The sequence below is a fragment of the Octopus bimaculoides genome, chromosome 28 (genome assembly GCF_046866305.1).
Source record: "Octopus bimaculoides isolate indiv1 chromosome 28, ASM4686630v1, whole genome shotgun sequence".
Taxonomy (NCBI): domain Eukaryota; kingdom Metazoa; phylum Mollusca; class Cephalopoda; order Octopoda; family Octopodidae; genus Octopus; species Octopus bimaculoides.
This window is the reverse complement of record NC_142955.1, coordinates 22,071,917-22,083,036: the sequence shown is the minus strand read 5'-3', so window position 1 is coordinate 22,083,036 and position 11,120 is coordinate 22,071,917. Positions and strand designations below refer to the sequence as shown.

General features: G+C 37.7%; 1 protein-coding gene across 2 annotated transcripts in view; it reads left to right on the top strand.

Annotated features, from left to right (window-relative positions):
- Nucleotides 1-11,120, top strand: part of LOC106870583 (hydroxymethylglutaryl-CoA synthase 1) — a 149,447-nt gene that overhangs the window by 116,494 nt on the left and 21,833 nt on the right. The window contains exon 1 of one of the 2 annotated variants that reach the window (XM_089343938.1): nt 9,975-11,015. The exons of the other annotated variant lie outside the window; for it this stretch is intronic. The gene's annotated coding sequence lies outside the window, so the exon portion shown is untranslated. Of the gene's footprint in view, nt 1-9,974; nt 11,016-11,120 lie in introns of those variants that run through there. 2 annotated transcript variants of the gene reach the window in all.

The following is an 11,120-nucleotide window of genomic DNA, read 5'->3' as shown; positions in this document are numbered from 1 at the left end:
ACTTGTCCAACCCATGCCAGCTTGGAAAGCAAAAGTTAAATGATGATGATGGACCAGATAAACATACTTAAGCTTGTGCTATGCATTCCCCCACCCACCCACCCACCTCCCTAAATGAAGCTAAATGATTTGCCAGTCTTGCCTTGAAATTTGTCAACCATGGCCCAATATAAAAGTACACTTCATCTGGCATAACCCAGCATTATATTTTTTTCTCAGGCATTAAGCATTGAATGGGCATAACCCAGCATTATATTTTTTCTCAGGCATTAAGCATTGAATGGGCAGGTCTTACAAGACACAAAGATAAAAGAGTGGGCAGGACTCAGAACAGCAATAGCAAAATCATGTGATATAAATCATACATGTAGAAATATATATGTAGATATATGTGTGTGTGTGTATGTCTGTCTGTGTGCATCACTAAACTCGAGAATTACCCAACCTATTTCATTCAAATTTTACACTTGCCCTACTTAGGGTCCATGCAGTGTCATGGGCCAAAACATTTTTCAACTTTTTGCCTAAATCAAGCCCAGAGCAATCTCTTATCTCTCACATTATTTCAGTATTATGTGTCAAAAAGTGAAACAATAACATCTCTATGGTAATGTGAGATAATACTTTCGGCTTTAATACTTTCACTATTAATACTGAAACTATTATCTCACTTAGATATATATATGCTCACACACACATACACATACACATATTATGTATATCTGCAGCCTCAAGGGGCGCAGGAAGGCAGATATTCATCTTCAATTAACATAAATTAAAAAATTTTAAATTAGAAGTATACCTTTCTTAGGATTAAATGATAGAAAAATGTATGAGGAATTCAGAATCGCTAGTCACATTCAACAAAAATTAGAAAAAGAGTTATGAGGCTTAAGTGTGGCTGTGTGGTAAGTAGCTTGCTTACCAACCACATGGTTCCGGGTTCATTCCCACTGCGTGGCTCCTTGGGCATGTGTCTTCTACTATAGCCTCGGGCCGACCAAAGCCTTGTGAGTGGATTTGGTAGACGGAAACTGAAAGAAGCTCGTCGTATATATGTATATATATATATGTGTGTGTGTGTATGTTTGTGTGTCTGTGTCTGTCCCCCCAACATCGCTTGACAACCGATGCTGGTGTGTTTACGTCCCCGTAACTTAGCGGTTCGGCAAAAGAGATCGATAGAATAAGTACTAGGCTTCCAAAGAATAAGTCCTGGGGTCGATTTATATATATATATATATATATATATATATATATATATATATATATATATATATATATATATATATATATATATATGTATATATATATATATATATATATATATATATATATATATATATATATATATATATATATATATATATATATATTATATATATATACATATATATATACATATATGTATATATATATATGTATATATATATATATATATATATATGTATATATATATATATGTATATATATATATATATATATATATATATATATATATATATACATACATATATATATATATATATATATATATATATATATATATATATATATAATATATATATATATATATTCCTGTTGTTTGACATTGGTTTTGTTTTAATAAATGATCTTTTGAATTCACAGTATAATATATATATGTATATATACGCATATATTATGTATATATATATATATATATATATATATATGTGTGTGTGTGTGTGTATGTATATACACACAGACACACACATACACACAGCTAAAGAGAGTGAGTGACTTTCAGCAACATTTACAAAAGAAGATCTTGATATTAAAGTGTAAAAACAAAAGCTGAAGGCATAAGTACATTATGACAAGATCCAGTCACTCCTTATGTTTATGTATAAGTTTCATTATGCTTTTGTAATGCATAATTAACTGTGAATTCAAAAGATCATTTATTAAAATGAAGCCTTGATCAAACAACAGGAATGTTTATTCAATCTCAGGTATTGATGTGTGTGTGTAAATATATATTTACATATATATTATTTAAAACAGTTTGATATGGTTCCATGCAACTTCAAGTTTCCCAGGCACCAAACAGGAGTCTGTTTTGTTCAGACTTTCGATTGCTGATTTGGCCATTCAAAGCCTGAAAAATATGGGCTCCCATTCAGGGCCTGCGAAACTTGAAGTCACACAGAACCATTTAAAATAATACTTGTAATTCCTACTAAATGTATTGAACACCCTTTTCTTCCATTTGTGTATGTGTGTGTGGCGAACCAGATGGTTGCACCAGGCTCCAATCTGATCTGGCAGAGTTTCTACAGCTGGACGCCCTTCCTAACGCCAACCACTCCGAGAGTGTAGTGGGTACTTTTACGTGCCACCAGCACGAAGGCCAGTCAGGCGGTACTGGCAATGGCCACGCTCAAAATGGTGTATTTTATGTGCCACCTGCACAGGAGCCAGTCCAGCGGCACTGGCGAAAACCTCGCTCGAATGTTTTTTCACGTGCCACAGGCACAAGTGCCAGTAAGGCGACGCTGGTAATGATCATGCTCAAATCGTGCTTTTTACATGCTACCGGCACGGAAGCCAGACAGCTGCTCTGGCAATGATCACGCTCAGATGGTGCTGTTAGCAATCCACTGGCACAGGTGCCAGTCACCAAATTTGGTTTGATTTCAATTTCACTTGCCTCAACAGGTCTTCGCAAGCAGAGTTTAGTGTCCACTGAAAGAAACGTTGGCATGGGTGCCAGTCGTCAAATTTTCGATAAAACCCTGTCTAATGAGGTCTGTTTCATCCTCCCTTACATATATATATATATATATATATATATATATATATATATATAGGCGTGGGAGTGGCGGTGTGGTAAGTAGCTTGCTTACCAACCACATGGTTCTGGGTTCAGTCCCACTGCGTGGCACCTTAGGCAAGTGTCTTCTACTATAGCCTCAGGCTGACCAAAGCCTTGTGAATGGATTTGGTAGACGGAAACTGAAAGAAGCTCGTCGTACATATATGTGTATGTATGTATTTGTGTGTCTGTGTTTGTCCCCTCAACTTCGCTTGACAACCGATGCTGGTGTGTTTACGTCCCCGTAACTTAGCAGTTCGGCAAAAGAGAACGATAGAATAAGTACTAGGTTTACAAAGAATAAGTCCTGGGGTCGATTTGCTCGACTAAAGGCAGTGCCCCAGCATGGCCGCAGTCAAATGAGTGAAACAAGAGAAAGAAAAAGATATATATATGTGTGTGTGTGTCTATATACAGTGGTACCTTGACTTACAAGTTTAATTTGTTCCATGACGGAGCTCGTAACGCAAATTACTCACATGTCAAATCAATTTTTCCTATTGAAATGAACTAAAATGTCATTTCAGACCCAAAGAAAACATTGCAATTTTTTTGTTACATGTTTTTCAATAGAGAAATGTACTTATAAATAACAAAACAGTAGAACATTCTGCAATAAACTTGTTTTATTAGGTACTAGCAGTATAACCCGAACTTGTCCGGGTGTGACTTATTACGCCATCTACGATAAGTCTTGCTAGGTGAAAATCAACTAAAAAAGAAAGCCTTACAACGAAAAAACCCTTATGATGTAAATATGTTCATAATTCAAAAGACGATGAAATTAATAGGGAAAGTCTGAAGGTTGTTTTGCGTAACATTATTAAGCGTACGTAAATTTCATCCGTCTAATTGGCTATAGAAATGCTTGTGAAAAACAACTTTTTGCGCTGCCTACCTTGGAGAGCAGACGACTTTAGAATGCTGACAGAAGTGACGGAGAAAGGCTGAACGGAATAACTGAATCTTATTCACTGATTTTCACACTTTTCACTATGCTTTCCTCACTTTCATCTGCTGGAATTTCCGATAAAACCCTGTCCTATGAGGTCTCTTTCATCCTCCCTTTCAGAAAATTTCTGAAATGAGTTTTGGCAAGTGTCATTAAACAGGACCATCACACACCTAGTTGCAACTTTTTCTGGCTGATTTTTTTTTTTTTTTGAGTAAAGTCTGAAAGCTTCTCCCACATTTCCAACATTTCCTTTACCGCACTTGTAGAGATAACCTCCTCCGTCTTCTCCGCGTCACTTATTTCCTGCAAAACCTCCGTGTGCTGCTGCTTCTGTAGTTCCTTTAGCTTCTCCGTTGTCAGTTCCTCAAAGTGTTCATTGATGAGCTCATTCATGTCGCCTTCATTCACGTCCAGGCCCATGGACTTACTGAGGGATACAATCTCCTCCACTGTTACCACTTTGGGTTTTAGTCTTTCAAAGTCTGTTTCAGACACAACCCCAGGCCATAGCTTCTTCCACACAGGTCCTCTTTGTTACACCCTGCCAAGCCATATTGATAATTTTGAGGCATATCCTGATGTTATAGTGGTCCTTCCAGAACTCTCTACGGGTGAGGTTTGTGCTCCATTCAGCTATGGAAGCAGTGACCTTCCCATTTACCACAGCATCCAGGATGTGGAAAGCAAAGGAGCCACAGACTGTGACATCCCAGATGAAACACCTGCCTCTTACCCAGGGACAGAGGGTATGACCTAGTCTCTTCCCATCACTTCTAGATAAACCAACTGAGGTAACCAGTGTAAGTAACAGGACAATTAAACTATGTTAGTCATAAATAAGAAAAACTATAGCAGTAGTTGTTTCTACATACATAGTACAAACGATACTGGCAGATGAACAAAAGGTCTACATTTATGTGGCCCTCCATTAGTCAGCCTTTATAACAAATATCAGTAGAACTCATTAATCACAGTGAGTGGTGTTAATGGAGAAACGGCATGATGGCTTTGTGCTGGCGTTGTAAGAGAAATGGCAATGGATCCAGACACTTGGAGCTCTGTGACATGAATGTCAGTAAATCAACTGACAAGCTGGCCGCTTAAATTTGTAATCACACAAACCAAACGGATTTACTTTACATGACAGATGGAGATAGTCTGAAGACAGAGTGTATTGCAAGAAAAAGAAAGGGATATATATATATGTATATATATACTCTTTTACTTGTTTCAATCATTTGACTGCGGCCATGCTGGAGCACGACCTTTTAGTCGAGCAAATCAACCCGAGGACTTATTCTTTGGAAGCCTATAGTGCTTTTTCTATCGGTCTCTTTTGCCGAACCGCTAAGTTATGGGGACGTAAACACACCAGCATCGGTTGTTAAGCGATGCTGGGGGAGGGGGACAAACACAGACACATAAACATATACACACACACATACATATATATCACGATATTTTGTATCTTTTCATTTGTCTTTCTCGTTTACATTCTGGCGTTTGCCGAATTTCCTTGAGAACAATTTTTCTTAGTGGTCAGACCATATGGGGTCTACATTTAGCCCATTAGGAGTCCACCTTGTGGTCATTCCTTTTATATGTATGTATAATGTAATTTTCTGAATCTTCAGATTTGTTTCAATATGCTAGGCCACTGGTTTAAATTGATATTAATCCAATTAGTATCAGTTTTTTTACACTTATTATTTAAATTTATATATATATACAGATAGATAGATAGATAGATAGATGAATGATGGGTATATATATATTATTTAATAAACATAATACATGTTTTATATGCTACTATTAGTTTCATGTGCTGAGAACATGCCAAACTATGTTCTATAACACATCTGCCTCTGAGTAGAGATAAGGCATCCTGAATATTATTCTAGCAAGTCTTGTTAATAGGAAAATCTTTGATCCGATCCTCACTACGAGACCAGGAACACTTGGAAATTATATTTCCAACCATATAAACCACTTTGAATATTATTTAGCAAGTTTAAAGTGATTTCTTATTTCTTTATTGCCCACAAGGGGTTAAACATAGAGGAGACAGACAAAGGGATTAAGTCAATTATAGTAACCCCAGTGAGTAACTGGTACTTATTTAATCGACCCCGAAAGGATGAAAGGCAAAGTCGACCTCAGCGGAATTTGAACTCAGAATGTAACGGCAGACGAAATATCGCTAAGAATTTCGCCCGGCGTCCTAACGTTTCTGCCAGCTCGCCACCTTAAAGTGATATCCTTTGTGTCGTAAACCTTTTAGGCATAGTGTATCTAGGATTACATTAAGTAAGATCAGGGCCAGATTAAAACTCATAGAGGCTCGAAGCACTTAAAAGATTTTGGTTCCCCCATATATATGTAATTCAAAATATAAACAGTAATGAAACAAAATAAATCTTTATTTTTCAAATGAAACAAAACAAACAAAAAGATGGAAAATAATGTTTATTTTTGTTTGATTAATGTTTATTCATTTATGTTTATTTTTACTCTTTTATTCTTTTACTTGTTTCAGTCATTTGACTGTGGCCATGCTGGAGCACCGCCTTTAGTCGAGCAACTCGACCCCAGGACTTATTCTTTGTAAGCCTAGTACTTATTCTATCGGTCTCTTTTGCCGAACCGCTAGGTTACAGGGACGTAAACACACCAGCATCGGTTGCATACAACCAATCAGAGCTCAGCTGTCAAACTAATTCTTGAGCCCGTAACAAATGGTGGACAGTAAGATAAGGTCACTTGGGTAAGGAATGACCATGCTTCTTTTCTCTTTTAAGAATGCTTGTTGTTCTTGTTCTTGTTTCAACCATGGCTGCCTCTGCATAGTTATTTGTGTTGTTTACTTTGTAAGGGGAGAGGGTTGCTAGCATATCACCCTTTACCCACATTTTTCCAATTCGCATCTTTACCATATGGAGCCCTAATAAAATCCTATAATAGGCATAGATGGATAGCCCCTACTGAATGAAATCGTTTGAAGGTGATTTCCGAAGTACGCTTCTCGTGTTTTACTAACTACTTCAAAACGATGCATCGTAGTGGGGGAAACTATTATCATTTTCGGACTCCCCATATTTCAAAGCATATATAATACAACACTTTTCACGGAAAACAGGGGAGGGCGAAACACTCGGACCCCACCCCCGGCCTCAGTGGGGTGGGGTGGACTGCATGCCCAAGTTTCCTAGTCACTCTTCGCCACTGATGTATTGGTATGTATTGCAAGAAACAGCAAGGTTCCTTTCTCTAACATTTCATACAGTTCAACCTATACAAGTTAAATGTGTGACAAACAAAATAGGAATTTTGAAAAAAATTTTCTATAAAACTAGTTTTTAAACATCGAATGGCTTTGGGGGTCCACCAGAATAAAATAGCATATAAGAGGTCCTTAGATTAAAAGAAAAAAAATGGTTGAGAACCCTTGCTCTTAGGCGAAGAACGGACAGTGTCGTTAGAGTGTCGGATACAACTCCTTGATGAATCATTTCCTATGTTCTGGATTCAAATTCCACCGGTGAACTTCGGCTTTCAAAACCAACACGATAGGACTCCAGAGGCTCGACGACACCTTGAAGGATGCAGAGGGGCTGGCAAGGGACCACCAGCAGTGGAAAACACTAAAGTACCGAAAGTACCAGGTCGGCTCTACGAATGATGACGTCTCTGGGATCGATAACCTAGAATGACCCCAGTCTCATCAAACAAGAGCATGAAGCAAGCAATACGAATGAATGAATAAATAATTGGATAAATAAATCAATCAATAAATAAATAACCCCCTTTCCCTATAAAGCTGTCCACTCTCGTCCGCTACAGAGACTAAAAGCGCTTATGTGTATGACAGGTGAGGAGCAAGCGAACTTGACATTTCTTGGCGTTTAACATTCTGTGACACGAATCAAGGCACATAACTCTATTTGACTTACACTATGCCGTACGATTGATTGTATAACCTTTTAACAGTGAAATAATTAAAACAAAAATGATAGTGTTATATTTGGGGATGATCATATATTTGTCAATAGACCGCACGCACTAATTGGCAAAAATAAAACAATATCTGTTTCAACACAAGATTTCACATCAGGAATCTTGCAAAACAAATACATAAACGATAAAAAAAAAAAAAAGAAATAACGAAGACAAAAGTTGTAAATTTACTTTATAAACTACAAGCTAATGACTTCTCTGTGCTTGATGAGATCTCGCTTTATTTTAATTACTGGGCCCCTTGCTCGGATTAATATCCCCTCAGTTCTGAAGACGGTGGGATTATCCAGAAGTGATGGAAAAAGACCAGATGGTCTTACTCTCTGTCCTTGGATTAGAGTTAGGTGCCTCATCCGGGATGCTACAATCTAACTCCTTTGTTCTCACCCGCATTCTGGATGCTGCGGTAAATGGGGGAGGTCACTGCTTCTGTAGCCGAACGGAACAAAACCCTTAAGTATCGGGACCTGACACTGAACTAGCTCTTCCAGCCTGTGACGTTTGGAGGGACTGGGTCCACTAACCGCGAAGTTCTTGTCATCGTTGGCAGCTCGCTTTTCCAGCGCCGTACCCTCGCCGTTACCCGTGGTAATGTTGTGAGCATGTTGGCTTGCTTCAGTAGATTCCGTTGTGGTGTGCGACCAATTGAAGCACTTGGGACTGCATTGATGGTTTTCTTTTCTCTTTTTCTCCTCCCACCGCTGCTTTTTAAAATTTTTTTTCCTTTGACTTTCGTTTGTAAAAAGTTATGTTTTCCTGAAATAAAAAAACAAAACCTGTTTTTGCTTTTAATTACCTTTTCTTGTTTTATCATCTATAGTATAATTACTCCTATAATTAAGATTCAGTATGATAATTATGCTACTTCACCGCCCATTTCGATATGCCCAACACCCCCTTGGGGGTGGTACCGCCCACGGTGAGAACCTTTGACATAGATGATGTCCTTACTTTATCTTTATGCCTTTACTTGACTCAATCATTGAACCGCTTGAAAGTGATAGGCTTAGTCGACGGGTTCAGGCTAGTGGTTCTCGACTGAGGGCCCATATAAGATTTTTAGGGGTCCATGCAACAAAATAGTAAATTGGAGATCCCCAATAGTATTTTAAGAGCCCTTTAAAAAAAATTGCTTTAGAGGTATGCATTGGTATATATTGCAAGAAACAGCTAGGTTTCTTTCGCTAACGTTATACGTGGTTCAACCTACACAAGTTAATGTGTGAAATCGCTTTGGAATTCGTAAAAATTTCTTCCAAACACTTGAAGTTTTTCGAATTTTCACCAGATTTTTCTCGAAAACTTTACTGCTGATAGCGAAAATTTTTTTATTAAGTTTTAAAAGTAATCTGACGAAAATTTAAAAAACTTCAAACGGTTGGAAAAAATGTAACAAGATCCATTATTTTATCATTATTATTATTATTATTATTATTCCGCCGAGGTCAACTTTGCCTTTCATCATTTCGTGGGGGGGGGGGTCGATTAAGTAAGTCCCAGTTACGTACTGAGGTCGATGTAATCGACTTAATCCCCTCCCCCAAGTTACCCTTGTGGCAAAAATTTGAAATCATCATCATCATCATTATTATTATTATTATTATTATTATTATTATTATTATTATTATTATTTATGTTGCTGCATGTCTTTTAATGTTTTGTATGTGAGCCCTTGTGGCCAATAAAAGAATTATTATTATTATTATTATTATTATTATTATTATCACCATCATTATAGTTGTAGCTTGCTTGTTATTACTGTTTGCCCCATGAATAAAGTTTTTTTTTTATGATTCATCGGTTCGGCAAAACAGATCGATAGAATAAGTACTAGACAGAATAAAGAAGCCGACCTGTTCAGCTGAACCCTTCAGGCCGATGGTCTAGAATGACAGCAGTCCAATGACCTTGCTCTTGTTAATTGCCCCACGAATAAAGTTTTAAAAACAAAAAAGATTAATCGGTTCGGCAGAAGAGACCGATAGAATAAGCAGTAGGCCTAGCAAACAAATCGATCCGTTCGAACGAAACACTTGAAGACATTGGTCCAGCATGACCGCAGTCGAATGACCGAAACAAGTGAAAGATAAAATAAATGTTTGTATTTGATTATCCGACACTAAGTTTTACCGGGTAACTTTATCAAAGGAACACCGCCGTATCGTCGCCGAGTCAACAACGACTCCACGCCGCTGGTGGTTACGAGTCTACAACGTGAACGTTTCCAGATCGTGTTTCGGTCGGTCACACATGATTATTTAAATCATTCCAATTGTTATATTATAATATTATATTTATATTCCACCACTTTTCATCAGACCCAGATATATATTCGTTTTTTTTTTTTCTCCTTCCTCTGTTTTGTAATTAACCAACGTTGAACTTGACAGGAATCTATCACGCCTGTTGCTTTTGAACTGGACTGGATTTGAAACGAAGACAAAATAATATCAGACGCATTAAAGGAAGAATATTATCATTCATAACAACAACAGCAACGTGGTGCTAGCTATACACATAGCACCACTGCTAATTAACGCTATACACTACACCGACTCTGCTAGGTTACTTGAACATAGCACTGCAGCAGCCTGGGTCATAACCGATTTCATCATATACAGACCACCAGTATTATTACCATCAATAAACAAAACTACAACAAAGATAGTTGTGCTACCTGTACCTGTACACGTAACACCCACTACAAACTAACACTACCACCAACACCGAAACTAACTTTACTACGACACCCGATTATTTTCCAAGCACCATAGCTCATAGACCCAAATCACTTATCACCAGCCTATCAACAAATAACTGGGATATAACAACGCACCACACCTCAGTTCATAAACCCAACACTTTTATCGCATACTACCTCGGGTATAACACCACACTTGGTTAAGACACGCCACGCTACAGCTTTTTAACTCGATGCGCTGTGCAGTCTTTAATTACAAACAGACCACTTATATACTACATCACCTACAACACCACAATAGCACTTTGTTCAACCTGTAGATACAGCACCACTACAAATATCTACACTACGCCAGTCACTTATATCAATCGCACCAGAACAACAGCAGCTGCCAGACGTATTAGAAGACAGGCAACGTTACCGCCGTCGCTACCACTTCTACCATTTGATACCAGTAATTACCCGGTAGTGTCTTATATTCTTACATCATAATTTTTGTCGCATACCTGGTAAGTAAAACCTAGCCTTTTCTACTTCATTTAATCTCAAGACGACCCTATTGGACTAGGCTTATAATCAAAAGTATTCCAGCCACGACTATTCCGTCTATTTTC